The 13127-nt window shown below is 46.2% G+C and overlaps 1 protein-coding gene across 13 annotated transcripts in view; it reads left to right on the forward strand.

Annotated features, from left to right (window-relative positions):
* LOC115541605 (R3H domain-containing protein 1) overlaps positions 1-13127 on the forward strand; it is a 69890-nt gene that overhangs the window by 34974 nt on the left and 21789 nt on the right. The window lies entirely within an intron of this gene.

The raw sequence follows: 13127 nt of genomic DNA on the forward strand, positions 1-13127 counted from the left end.
ATAAATATATATTTAAGCAATAGATCACGACAGGCTGTGGTATGTGCTCATTATACCACTGTTAAGGGGCGTTGTCCGGCCCCGACGCACAGCGGAGGGCCGGCGACCCCCTTCACAGTGGTATAATGAGCACATACCACTGACTGAAGTGATCTATTGCTTTTATACAACGGTTACTATTATGGCAAAACGAAAGTCATAGACGCACTACATTTAAAAGAAAAAACAAGAAAGTAAAAGTAGCTGTTTTATTAAAGAATACAAAAAAGTAGTCCCTCCTGGCTGCCTTCAAAATGCACGACGGTCGCTATGCAACACACTTTAGCGTCCCTCCGAGAGAAGGCTCGGCTAGAGCGGTTCGCCGGCAATTTATCCTATGGAGCAGTTTACTCGCCGTGTGCCTAAGCTTTCGTTAGTCTCTCCATCGCCTTGCTCACTCCCAGAGTAACAACATTTACACCCTCTCCATCATTCAACATATTTTTTACTTTGTAACTGTTTCTACTTCCAGGCGCGGAGTGATATGCAAACTTTCACAAAATGATTGGGCGTCATAGCAGTTATTTATACGCTCATTATACAACAGTTAGGAACCAATCAGATCGCTGGATTCAGGCCCCCCGTTGTATAAAATAAATATATAATTTGTATTTATATATATATATATATGTATGTATGTATGTATGTATGTATATACACACACACGTACATATATAGGCCTATATATTTATTTATTTTGTTGCTTCGAGGACGTCTGGTGGTCTCCGTATATAATAAATAAATATATATATATATGTATAAATAGTGTCTATACATACATACATGCATATTTATTTTTCATATACGGAGACCACCAGACCTCCTCGAAGCAACGAAAGTGGTCTATTAAATTCAAGTTGGGTGGGCGAGAATAGGGATATAGTGCCATCAATATCAATGGTCGGATAAAGATCTCGTTATAACAATAATTCAGATGAAATCGATGTAACGAGAAAGGATGTAATGATAACGCCAAGAAAATAAAGGCTACATGGTTATAATAATTTAAATATAATTAACTTATAAAGCATATAACGAGACAATGAGACGATCTAATTGTGGGCCAGCAGAGGCAGCATTTTAACCATATTCGGCCTATAACCTTATACATTTAATTGTCTAACTCTTTGTACATGTCAAATGTATGATATGCTGTAGTCCTACGTATATGCTAGTTTTTTTATATGATGAATATTTTTTTATTGTCTGGTTATACCTGAACCACATTCCCCATAGAAAAAGTACACCGTGTTAGTTGGCCTCTCCGTTGATTGGATTGGTGGAAGGGGATTGTCAATGGTCAGATAAAGATGTTGTTATAACGATAATAGCTGCATGGTCTACTTATAATATTATAACAAAATAATTGTATCCATAATATATATTTGAATAGTTAATTAATTAAATATTAAACCAATGCATTTCAATCAGGAGATTATATTCGACTTCAGAAAGGGGAGCGCGCTGCGCAGGATTCGTCAAAACAACAATCCTATGGTGGTTGCCATCAACCCCTTCCACCCCCCCCCTCCCCCTTCCAACAGTTATCGTATATATCCATATGCACTTCTTTACGACCTATGGCCATTATTTCATTTTCTGCAACATCCACGCTGCATTTAATACATGTTCATGTTATATGCACAATATTCTGAGCAAACCCCAGAACACATTGTTTCTAGATTCCTGTGCGGGACGTTTTGATGAGGAACATTAATATACACAATGTATTCACCGTTCACGTTGCAAACAACTTCATGAGTTCAAACATCTATGCTCCAAACCACGTTAATGACGTTAGGGGCGGTGTCATGCCAAATTTGTACCGGGTGCCAAATTTGTACCGGGCACGTCATCAGCTGTCTGTTGCCAGGCAACGGACAGCTGATTACGTAAGGGTTGTCCGTTGCCGGGCAGGTTTCAAAAAACATTCGTGCTCATGTTGCCAAAGACGAAATAATATAATACAGTTAACGGATCGCTAGATAACACTTGTTTTTACTTTATATTTGTATTGTATTTAATTGTTTAATCAAATGTAGCTAGTAAACTGAGTGTTTAAAGCGGGTTTCAAAAAACATTTGCGCTCATGTTGCCAAAGACGAAATAACATAATACAGAAAACGGATCGCTAGATAACACTTGTTTTTACTTTATATTTGTATTGTATTTAATTGTTTAATCAAATTTATAAAGTAAACTGAGTGTTTAAAGCAGGTCAAGGACGAAATAGCACAATACAGATAACGGATCGCTAGATAGAAGGTTTGCGAATGTTCGTGAACCTTTCACATCATTCGACGCGATCGTCCGTTGCCAGGCAACGGACAACGCGATCATCTGTTGCCAGGCAGGTTTGGAATGGATTACGTATGGATGATGTGCCCGGTACAAATTTGGCACCCGGTACAAATTTGGCATGACACCGGCAACTGAGCTGCCGTCAATTGTGTTGTTTTTGTCGTAAACAAGGAGTGGTGCAACGGTTCACGGCACTGGACCGTCCATGCACTGGACCCGTGATCCGTACCGATCAACCCTCACAGTTCGGGACGCAAGTGATCCGCGGGTCGGCTGATAAAAAATGAAAATGAAAGAAAGTTGTGCGTTCACGTGATCAGCGCATGTTTAAAGGATTATTCCGGTCTTTAGCACATTGAGCCCCTTCCTGGTTCGTCTAGGATGAAATATAGTGGTTGACACACCGAAATGTTGACTATTAGTCCTTTCTCGGGTATTTGGCTCATTTTGATTCGCCCCTGCCTGCTTCAGAATGGCCGGCTTTAGGCATTCACAAACCTGTCCTTAAAACAACCCTAAACGTTTGTTTTCAGAAATGTGCAACTCACAGAGTGGTTAGTGGTGTTCGTTGATGTTCCTAATCAAGTATCGTAGCGAAATACAGTTTCTGTCAAGGTTTATTTGGCGTTTCGTAAATCCCAATGAAACGGAAACCGAACCGGAAGCGAAAATTTTCTTTTTTTATCTACATTAATTCCAAAATGAATCTAGATTAAAATGGCAAACGGCAAAAAATCTGTTAGTTTACCTTGACAGCGGTCAATTATACTGGGCAATGGTGATTTATCAAATATAATTCACCGCCGGAAGTTGTGAAGTGCCCATGCAAGTGAACGGAGCAGTCTACAGCATTGAAAAGAGCCGTGTAATAATCCATAATAATGTAAGGTTTAGAAGTTAAATATTTGAAAGTTGTAGAATAAATTAATATAATTTATATTGGAGTTAATTTGCTAGAAATGTACTTACAATTTTTAGTCAGTTAATCATTTACATATTTATGTTACACAATTATTACATATTTACATGTTTACATATTTAACAGTCAGGATATTCTGTTGAATCTGCCTCTCTGATTCCCTCCCGTTTACCTCAGTCTAAATTCTAGCTTCTGATTGGTTAGTTCAGTCACGTGATGGGTCCGAACAAGGAAGTGTTTGAAAATAGATCAAGCCCCCAGGAACACTGCATACTTCCGCAATCCACCAGTGCTCAGCGGCCAAGCCTGGTATTGCAGCTGTTTAAGCGGGCTGTGGACGGGTCCCTCAAATCATGGGACCCAGAAGTAGATATCTCCGTTCACTCCAATACAAGTGGGGAACAGGAATGTGTCTCCGCAAAAAATGTCTGGATATCAATCAAAGGCTCATAATTACCTTCATGCCATGTCCTAAAAAAATGTAATTTTTTTTCTTTTCAAAACGCCACCTCAAGCATTTTATTAGCCGTTATCTCAAATTATTTTTTGCTGGGGAAGAGGGGTGTGCAGCTGAAAGGAGTCGTAGTGAAACATCCGAGAGGGCCTTGTTCAGTGCTCTGTTAACGTGTCCGATTTTTGGACTGGTTCATCTGCTGCTCAATAACTCTCGCGGTCCTCTGCTTGCGATCATTGTGATTCATCATGTATTGATCCATTTATTCAAAAGATCCAAAGACAAAGAACAGGTGCATTACGGTATCATTTTATATTGTTGTTGGAACGGAGTGGGGGGATGGGCACGCATGCGTTCTATATTTCTGCATCCGGTACGTCATGAAATAGGGCGTAGCCATAGACCCATGATGCGGAAGCATATCGCTCCTTGATGTTGCCCTGCGCCACTGAGCAGTTTACATAGTGTAATGACCACAGGCGAGGTAGTAAGCGAAGTAAGTTGATAGCAGGTTTATTAGATTCCACAATCGGACAGACAGGCGCAGCTCAACCGAAAACTCCCTCCCGGGGGGAAACCCCCGGAACCCCCTCTCAGAAGGCCCGCCCCTTCCTCCCAAGCCCTGTGACGCTACATTACCCCCCCTTCACAAAGTTCCTCGCCCCGAGGAATCACAGAAAAAAAAAAAAAAAAAACAGCCCTCAGAATAACGTAACTTCTCTTTAACATAACGTGCTTCAACCCCCCCCCCCCCCCACATAACAACAGGCACAACGCTGAACAACATTACTAAACTCATCTTACAGATAGCAAATAGTCTTTTAAGTGCCCTGGTGGCCCCCTGGGCCGTAGAGAAACCCCTCCCCGGGACTCCGGTGTAAGGGGTACGGGGTCTTCAGCACCGGGGAGGGGAAGGGGGGACGGGGGGCAAAGGGTATCGGATACAGGGGAGGGCCGGTTATCCCCGGCAGCTGGGGGAAAGGCGGTATCATGCTCCTGCTGCTTTCTCCAATCGCCTCCATCTATGGTCTCCAACCCTCGGCAGACGACCTCCAACTGCTGCACCGCGGCGCATCCCTCCTCCTCTGCCCGCAGCTCTCTCTCGCGGGCCTCCTTCCTCTCGCAGCAGCGACACCCCTCGGCAGCGCAGGACGCCGAGAGAGTGCGTCGGCGTTGGTGTGTCGGGATCCAGCCCGGTGTTCCACTCGGAAGACGTAAGCCTGGAGTTCCTCCACCCACCTTGCCACCTGCCCTTCCGGCTCTTTGAAGGTCATAAGCCACTGGAGAGCAGAGTAGTCGGTCCTCACTGCAAAAGGCAGGCCGCAGAGGTAGTACCTGAAGTGACGGATGGAGAGCACTACGACCAAGAGCTCTCTGCGGGTAACGCAGTAACGCCGCTCCGCCTTGTTAAAGGCCCGGCTAAAGTACGCCACCACTCTCTCTCCATCAGGCCCTACTTGGGAGAGCACCCCTCCCACCCCAACGCCACTAGCATCGGTGTCCAGCATGAACGGCAGCGAGGGGTCAGCTGAGGCCAGCACGGGGGACTCGCTCAGGGTACGCTGAAGGCTGGTGAAAGCCCCCTGGCACTGCTCAGTCCACAGAAAGACACTGTCCTTTTGTAGCAGCCTATAAAGAGGAGCAGCCAAGCATGAAAAACCCCGCACAAACTTCCGGTAATAGGAAGCCAGGCCCAGGAAGCTCTTGAGCTGCCTCTGATTAGCCGGGGTGGGCCAGTCTGCAACCGCCTGCACTTTCGCTTCCATTGTGCTGATGCCCTCCCCCCCACTGTGTGCCCCAAGAACTGTACCTCTCTGCGCATAAAGTGACACTTCTCTGGGTGCAGCTTCAGGCCCGCTGCACGGATCCATTCCAGCACCCGTCGCAGGGACTCAAGGGAGCTGCCATGCGCCAGGATATCGTCCAGGTATACCAGGCACTGTTGGCGGGGGATGCCTGACAAAACCCGGTCCATCAGGCGGGCGAAGGTGGCTGGAGCGTTACACAGTCCAAAACTAAGGACTTGGAACTGCCACAAACCCCCGCCCGTGCAGAACGCTGTCTTGGGTCTTGCTTCTGGGGAGAGGGGCACCTGGTAGTACCCACTGCGGAGGTCCAAGGCAGAGAACCAGGACGATCCCGAGACCAAGTCCAGGGACTCGTCGATGCGCGGCAGCGGGTACGAATCTTTTTTGGTCACCCCGTTCACCGGCCTGTAGTCTGGGCAGAGCCGCCAGGTGCCGTTCTTTTTGGGGACCATGACGACAGCGGACGCCCAAGGACTGTCACAAGGCTCAATTACGCCTGCCTGCAGCATGTCCTCCACCACTTGGTCACACGCCTCCTGACGTGCCAAAGGGAGACGACGCGGCCGACACTTGATAGGCCTGGCCTCCCCAGTGTCGATCTCGTGCAGCACCAAGGGAGTCCGGCCCACGTCATCCTCCCTCATAGCAAAACTGTCCTGGAACTCCAGCAGCAACTGCCACAACCGCTCCTGCTGCTGGTCGTCCAGCCCCTCCCGGTTCTTAAGGCATATCTCCCTCACGGTCGGCGGCAACGCCCCCCCCCTCCAGTCGTCGTGACTGGGCCTGGGATGCTTGGGGCACATAAGTCATGGGAAAGGTTAGACGCCACGGGCAGGGGATCGCTGACTTCGGGCTCTACTGCACACACTACCGGCGAGATGGGCCCCACAGGCGGCCCCGAACCTGAGCCAGTGGGCAACAAAGCGATCACAGGCCCCCCTCGGAAGCTCAGCGTGCCCCCGTCCAGATCGAGACGACAACCTGTGGCCTTCAAAAAGTCAAAGCCCAGAATGCATGGGTCCTGCACCGCTGCTACCCACACTGGTTGACGTACGTCCTTTCCCCCCAAAGTCAATGTAAGTAGCCCCGTACCTTTCATCGGGGCCAGCCCCCCTGTGGCCGTGCACAGCTGCACGTCAGTGGGCTCCAACCGAATCCACTCCGGGCACACGTCTGGTCTGAGCACAGTCAATGATGAACCGGTATCCACCAGGGCCGAACACGGCACCCCCTCCACGGCCACAGGAACATAGCATGAATCCCCGTCACCGAGTCGACCCACCACAACCGCCGTCCTTGAAGCTTCGATGACGTCTGCTTCTGGGGGAAGTGGGTCTTCGCTCCCCCGCCTGTGATGACGTGGCCCCTCCGTTTCTGGAACAGCTGAGGCGGGGGGAGCGTGGGAGGAACTGTTTAAGGTCCGCACATCCCCCCCTGTGCGGGCCCTGTGGCGTTTCCCGGACCCACGCGTGAAGTGGGGCAATCTCTAAAACCAAATGTCCAGGTTGGCCACACCCCCAACAGGCTCTTTGGTTGGGACGCTGTCGAATGCGTGACGGCTGCAGTGATACGGCCCTTATCAGTTCCGTAATTTCTGTCGCCCACGCCGGCTTTTCCTCTGCCGCCGGGCCCCGGGCTGCTCCCCCTGCCGGATAACTCCCTCTTGGGCCCCCCTCAGCGACCGCGCCCCACATGATTTCCCTCTCCACGGCCATCTCCAAAGCCGACTGAAGAGAAATTGGGTGCTGTAATTGCACTTGAACCCGCAGCTCCAGAGGAAGGAGGGCTCTGATGAACTGGTCCCTTGCCAACTCGCTCTGCACGCTGGGGGGCATGTGTGCATATGCCCTAAGTGTCAGGCTCTCAATGTCATTAGCCAACACCCTCAGCGACTCCCCCTGCTTCCTGCAGCGGTTACCAAGCTCATTACGAAGGAGCTCCTGCTTCACACATTGTCCAAACCGCCTCTGCAAAGCCCCCACTAAAGCTCCGTAATCCCGTCTCTCCCCCGGTGAAAGCAGCAGCAGGCACGACAACGCGTCGTCTGTGAGGCACAAAGCCAGCTGCAATGCTTTAGCCTCTATTGTCCATCCCCCAGCGTCAGCTAGCAGTTCAAATTGAGCATGAAACGCCTCCCAGTCAGACCTACCGGAGTACTTAGGCGTCTTAACCGAAACGGCGGCAACTGGGACATGGGAGGCGGCAACTGGAACATGGGCGCCGCCATGTCTGTTTACATCCCGAGCCGCGGGCTGCTGCTCCGGGCGCGTGGGAAGAGAAGACAGCCTTGCGTCGGCTGCCAGCTTCCTTGCAGCTTCTCTCAACCCCTCTCTGGCCTCTTGGGAAGCTCTGCAAAACGCCTCATACGCGTCCTCTGTCCATCCGAACGCACCAGTCTCCCGCTCCACCTCCTCCTCTTTCACTTTCGGAAAAGACATGACCGACGCAGACTAACCGACACACTGAAACTAACGCTGTAGCCCGACCGCGACGTAAATCCAAAGTAGCCCTCCGCTTGGACGCACAACTCTCCACCCACTCCCGTCGTTTGTTCACTTCTGACACCAGTGTAATGACCACAGGCGAGGTAGTAAGCGAAGTAAGTTGATAGCAGGTTTATTAGATTCTACAATCGGACAGACAGGCGCAGCTCAACCGGAAAACTACAACAACCGAAAACTCCCGCCCGGGGGGAAACCCCCGGAACCCCCTCTCCGAAGGCCCGCCCCTTCCTCCCAAGCCCTGTGACGCTACAATAGGAATGAATAGGCGCCATTTTGGAATCCGTTGTCCAAGATATATAGGTATATAGGTATATAGCTGTGTCTATTCAGGGCTCTCAAGTCTCACGCATTCGGCGTGAGACACACGCAATTCGACCCATGCACACTCTCACACGCCACACTTCGTATTTCTCACGCAGAGAAATTGCCAGGATAGCGGCCACCAACTTGCACCACCATTTAACAGTGGAACAGGTAGGAATCAAATGGGTTCCCCTCACGAAGAGTGACCAGACATCCTCTTTTGCCCAGACATGCCATCTTTTTGAGACACTTTAAAAATAAAAGAATTTCAAAATCGTCTGGGATTTTATTAAAGCCTCATACATGTTCACATTTAATTTGCATTGCGTTCCTCTGGGTCAGTCACAAACTAGTTAGGCTACTCCCTCCCCTAATCAGTTCTGTTCGCTTTGCATTTGCGGAAGTGAGTAGGGGGAGTGGTTAAGTAGAGCCTTCAGATTGGACGGTTTGACTTTAGAGTTACCGTCATGTTTTGTATTTTTTTTTTTACCATTAACAAATTTCTCCTACAGGGGATTGATAAAGTTCTTTCTATTGAACAGAAAGAAACACTTGGTCATACTTTACACACTTTACCACAGCATTGGCCTACTGAATGCCACAGATATATTTTTGTGCATTGGACTGGGTGCCACATAAATATATAATTATGTTTTTGCACGTTTGCAAAGTTTAAAAGTTCAGGGAAAAGTATATGCCTCTACTGGTGTTGCTTAGGCCAATATCCTTTTGAGGCAGTGTTGTTTCTGAATATTAGTGTTGAGGACCAATAATGCTTACTATCATACATTAGTCGTCCCCCCCGCCGCCGCCGCCGACAAAATCTCACTCTGAACTCAGTTCAAAACTTGAGAGCCCTGCTATATATATATATATATATATATATATATATATATATATATATATATATATATATATATATATTAGGGTGGAGCTTAAACTATAACAAAAAAATACTTTTTTTAGTTTCCTGCTATCAGGATGCAATCAGAGATGGTCCTCAACAACTTGCAGCAGGAATTGCAGCTGCGTTTCATCACAGGTTAGTCACCACTGTACTGAATAAGTGCTACTCCACGTTCAGCTTGGTCATTGACAACATTAAGAGACTCGACTGCTTCTGTAGCCTACTTGTAATCATCTCTGTCCTGCCACAAGTCCGGATCAACTGCGAGAAATCCATCTGGAAGTTCCATCATTCGAATCAGTTTCATTGACTTCGCTATGACAAAGTCTTCTAAGTTCTTGTCGTGGAATGAATCCAGAACAACAGTGATTGAAGTGAGTGAAATGAAGTTCCTGTGACAAGTTCCATAAGTGTTTGGAAAACTTGCGTGATGTTGACTTTGAAATGGCTGAATGGATTGATTGAGTATTCAAGCAGTTACTTCAGTAGCAGCAGGTCACTGTAAGGAGCGCCTGATGCCTGAGGAGCAGAGATCCAGGTTTTCAGGTAGACACGTACTGCGAACACACACACATCACGTAACCCTCTCTCTTCTGCGGGAGTCAGTTTGAACTGAGCCTTGAACATCCAGATCTTGAGACTGTATAGAACTTTGGACATCCAACGGGCGTGGTGCATTGCACCAGGTGACATGAATCGCACTTCTCGTGCAGGAGCAGCACCGAGAAACACAATCACAAGTTCCAAGAATTCTTTGTAGACATCTCTTGGTAGACTATTCAAGATGCTTGTTGGCATAATCAATGGTGCTTTGCTGTATGTCTTCCACAATACCTGCCACATCATCAGCTGCAATCCCCGGTTCATACTTGGCTGTGTCCATAAATCCCCAGTATTCCTGGAACCGTTCGAAGAGTGGAACCTCGGGAGAAGTTGTGGCTCCCCTACATACTTGGAACACTGCACCAATTATCAGTTCCATAATATGGTGCCTACAAGCCAGTGACAAGAGCTCTTTCTCAAGCTTCTGCTCTAGAAGGACACAGGCACCAACAATCCGACCAGTGTTTGAGCTGGTGGTGTCAAAGCCCATAGCTTGGATGCTGTCTGCTAAGCCCCAGTCTTGAATGTCTCCGAAGACAGCAGCAGCCTGAGCCTCGCCTGTTCCGGATGGAAGCTTGGCAATCATTTTGACATCCCAATGAACAACAAGGGGGAACGTTACCCTGAAACTCCGCCTTTACGTTTGCAGCTCTCTGGCCTCTGTGTTGTACTCGGTTTCGGCGAATTGAGTCTCTGTTTAGAAAATGTTCATCAATGTTCTGCCCCAAGCTTTTGGCAGTTTGTGCTATGATAAATGCAGCCTAAAAGCATTTAACATAATTACCTTTTTTTTCCCTACTGAACATAAATGCTTTTAACCCTATTTTAATGCACAAAACGTTCTAAACAACTTGGAACAAGTTAGTTACAACAATACTCACTGATAGATACACTCCAAGGATTGGACAATCATCTCTGTGGTGGAGTAAATAAAGTAAATAAAAAAAATAAAAAGGCGGCTGCAGCTTTGGGGTATCAGAAACTTCACGGCCATTGAGCTACCCCTAAATATTGTTCAATTGTGCTCATATTTTGCCATATACATTTGTTTGATATAAGAACAAAATGAGAGGGTACGAAGATCTTATTCCCAAAGTTCATAAATAAGCTCCACCCTAATATATATACTATTTATATATATATATATTTATTTATTATATACGGAAAACACCAGACTCCTCGAAGCAACAAAAAAAATGAACAAATATATAGGCCTATATATGTATAAATATGTATGTGTGTGTGTGTATATACGTGTATATTATATTTATTTATTTCGTTATATTTATTTATTATATACGGAGACACCAGACCTCTTTGAAGTAACGAAAATGGTCTATCAAATTCAAGATGGGTGCATGGGCGAGAATAGAGATATAGTGCCATAGCGTCAATATGAATTTCATTTATATATATGTATATATATATGTATATGTGTATGTGTGTATATGCAAGGGCGTAACTTTGGGTCTACCATTGGGGGGGTTAAACTCGCGGCATATTTATTTATTTATTTAATCAATCATCTTCTTGTGTAAGTGTGTGTGTATGTGTGTGTACAGTACAGGAGTGCACGCTCAAAAGGAGTGGTGTAACCTCTGAACTAGCCCACAGGAGCTAGCTGTCAATGGATGACATCTCTAAGTAAATTAATGCATTCCCCCAAAAAACTGTATGTGTGACTGTATGGGAGCAAACAGCAATTTGGTCTCTGTACTCACATTGCATTTTACCCACCCATAACCGAGTACGTTTGAGGCAGTGGGTTCTAGAATCTTAGTTTGAGGACTTCTATCGATGCCATTACAACGTAGCCTATGCTAATCATATAAAGTTCACATAGTTAGCTAGCTAGCTCTTACAAAGCGGGAAATAAATATCTGGCATGAATCAGGAATTATTCAGATCGTCTGGTTTTACTGCACATAGCACACCAACGATACTGTTTGAATGTGAAATTATGCTCTCAATCGAAAATTATTTTGTTTCTCCACTGATACCTCTTTATTCTGAGAGTTTGTATGGGGAAAGTGAAGGTCCCTCTCCATTTTAAATGGAGGCGTAAACTATCCAGGTAGTGAACAAATATAGAGTGGATGATGACACCTAACTTAACAATACGGGTATTTACCTCCTTATCGTCAGGATTTTTACTCCTTTTGGCTTTTGACGCCTTTGACGAACAACAATAAAAAATTGTTGTCTGGCCCTGGCTGCCTTTCAGTGTCCTTTTCATATCCATTCATGTACAGTTAGCATTAGTCTTCTCTTACTATTCATCCCAGCGACCTTGCGAAATAGTTCGGGTAATACCAAGTAGTCGGTGGGCTGGGGGGGGGGGGGGGGGGGGGGGGGGTACATTACAGATTATCAAAACATGATACTATCTTGCTGACAAATTAAATTAATAAAGAAAACAAACAAGGTATTAATTCAGAGTATTTCATTTTTTTGTTCATCTGAATTATGTGTGATGATATTGAGGGGGTTATATTAGCTGGATCTGATTATTGAGGGGGTTATAACCCCTCTAACCCCCCCGTAAATTACGCCTATGTGTATATGTATATGTATATATATATATATATATATATATATATATATATTTGGTCCTTTCACAGATCCCTGTGAGACCAGGTTGACTCAGTCGTTGAATGGGGATCTTTGTGTGCCACGGAATATGAGTGTCATTAACTTGCATTGGAGCAAATTCTGTTGGCATATCACAGACCATTTAAGTGATTCCGTGAGGCCTCCACAGATTTTGTGTTAAGCGCCCGTGGTCGACTCGGTCATTGAGACTGGGATCTGTGTGTGTGCCACGGAATATGAGGGTCATTAACTTGCATTGCATCAAAATCTGTGGCCATATAACGGAAATTGGCGTGTTTCCTTGAGGATTCCACAGATTTTGAGTTAAGCGTCCGACCCCGTGGTAATTTCACGGATTCCTGTGAGACCAGGTTGGTTAGCTGGAACGACAACGCCAGCGAGAATCTGATAGACATTGTCTGGTCTCTGTTTCTGATAGACATGGTCTAGTCTCTGTTTCTGATACACATGGTTTAGTGCCTCTATTTCTTATAGGCATGGTCTAGTCTCTCTTTTTCTGATAGACATGGTCTAGTCTTTCTCTATTTCTGAAAGACCTGGTCTAGTATTTCTTTGATTCAGATAGATATGGTCTGGTCTCTCTCTATTTCTGATAGACATGGTATAGTCTCTGTTTCTGATAGACATGGTCTGGTCTCTCTGTTTCTTATAGACATTAGGGGTGGGAATCTCTTGG

The sequence above is a fragment of the Gadus morhua genome, chromosome 4, assembly GCF_902167405.1.
Source record: "Gadus morhua chromosome 4, gadMor3.0, whole genome shotgun sequence".
Lineage (NCBI taxonomy): Eukaryota > Metazoa > Chordata > Actinopteri > Gadiformes > Gadidae > Gadus > Gadus morhua.